Source organism: Physeter macrocephalus, chromosome 14 (assembly GCF_002837175.3).
Source record: "Physeter macrocephalus isolate SW-GA chromosome 14, ASM283717v5, whole genome shotgun sequence".
NCBI lineage: Eukaryota > Metazoa > Chordata > Mammalia > Artiodactyla > Physeteridae > Physeter > Physeter macrocephalus.
This window is the reverse complement of record NC_041227.1, coordinates 36769182-36771609: the sequence shown is the minus strand read 5'-3', so window position 1 is coordinate 36771609 and position 2428 is coordinate 36769182.

The following is a 2428-nucleotide window of genomic DNA, read 5'->3' as shown; positions in this document are numbered from 1 at the left end:
AAGAACCTACAACCAAGATTACTCTACCTGGCAAGGATCTCATTCAGATTCTATGGAGTAATCAAAAGCTTTACAGACAAGCAGAAGCTAAGAGAATTCAGCACCACAAAACCAGCTCTACAACAAATGCTAAAGGAACTTCTCTGAGTGGGAAACACAAGAGAAGAAAAGAACAAACCCAACACAATTAAGAAAATGGTAATAGGAACATACATATCAATAATTATCTTAAATGTAAATGGATTAAATGCTCCAAGCCAGAGACACAGGATTGCTGAATGGATACGGAAACAAGACCCACATATATGCTGTCTACAAGAGACCACTTCAGACCTAGGGACACATAGAGACTGAAAGTGAGGGGATGGAAAAAGATATTCCATGCAAATGGAAATCAAAAGAAAGGTGGAGGAACAATACTCATAGATAAAATAGACTTTAAAATAAAGAATGCTACAAGAGACAAGGAAGTACACTACGTAATGATCAAGGGATCAATCCAAAAAGAAGATATAACAATTAAAAATATATATGCACCAACATAGGAGCACCTCATTACATAAGGCAACTGCTAACAGCTATAAAAGAGGAAATTGACAGTAACACAATAATAGTGGGAGACTTTAGCACCTCACTTACACCAATGGAGAGATCATCCAAACAGAAAATTAATAAGGAAACACAAGCTTTAAATGACACAATAGACCAGATAGATTTAATTGATATTTATAGGACATTCCATGCAAAAACAACAGATTACACTTTCTTCTCAAGTGTGCATGGAACATTCTCCAGGATAGATCACATCTTGGGTCACAAATCAAGCCTCAGTAAATATAAGAAAATTGAAATCATATCAATTAACTTTTCTGACCACAACACTATGAGATTAGAAAACAATTACAGGGAGAAAACCTAAAAAACACAAACACATGGAGGCTAAGCAATACGTTACTAAATAACTAAGAGATCACTGAAGAAATCAAAGAGGAAATCAAAAAATACCTAGAGGTAAATGACAATGAAAACACGACAATCCAAAACCTATGGGATGCAGCAAAAGCAGTTCTAAGTTTATAGCAATACAATCCTAACTCAAGAAACAACAAATATTTCAAATAAACAATCTAAGCTTACACCTAAAAGAACTAGAGAAAGAAGAACAAACAAAACCCGAAGTTAGTAGAATGAAAGAAATCATAAAGATCAGAGCAGAAATAAATGAAATAGAAACAAAGAAAACAATAGCAAAGATGAATAAAACTAAAAGCTGGTTCTTTGAGAAGCTAAACAACATTGATAAGCCATTAGCCAGACTCATCAAGGAAAAAGAGGGAGAAGACTCAAATCAATAAAACTAGAAATTGAAAAGGAGAAGTTAAAACAGACACCGCATACAAAACATCCTAAGAGACTACACAAGCAACTCTATGCCAATAAAATGGACAACCTGGAAGAAATGGACAAATTCTTAGAAAGGTAAAACCTTCCAAGACTGAACCAGGAAGAAATCGAAAATATGAACAGACTGATCACAAGTAATGAAATTTAAACTGGGATTAAAAATCTTCCAACAAAAAAAAGTCCAGTACCAGATGGCTTCAGAGGTGAATTCTATCAAACATTTAGAGATGAGCTGACACCAATACTTCTCAAACTCTTCCAGAAAATTTCAGAGGAAGGAACACTCCCAAACACATTCTATGAGGCCACCATCACCCTGATAGCAAAACCAGACAAAGATACTACAAAAAAAGAAAATTACAGACTAATATCACTCATGAATATAGAAACAAAAATCCTCAACAAAACACTAGCAAATAGAATCCAACAACATATTAAAAGGATCATACACCATGATCAAGTGGGTTTTATCCCAGGGATGCAAGGATTCTTCAATATAAGCAAATCAATCAATGTGATACACCACATTAACAAATTGAAGAAGAAAAACCATATGATCATCTCAATAGATGCAGAAAAAGCTTTTGACAAAATTCAACACCCACTTATGATAAAAACGCTCCAGAAAGTGGGCATAGAGTAAAGTAGCAGGATACAAAATTAATGCAGAGAAATCTCTTGCATTCTTATACACTAATGATGAAATATCTGAAAGAACATTTAAGGAAACACTCCCATTTACCATTTCAACAAAAATAATAAAGTACCTAGGGATAAAGCTACCTTTGGAGACAAAAGATCTGTATGCAGAAAACTATAAGACACTGATGAAAGTAATTAAACATGAACAAACAGATGGAGAGATATACCTTGTTCTTGGATTGGAAGAATCAATATTGTGAAAATAACTATACTACCCAAAGCAATCTACAGATTCAGTGCAATCCTTATCAAATTACCAATGACATTTTTTACAGAACTAGAACAAAAAATCTTAAAATTTGTATGGAGACACAAAAGACCC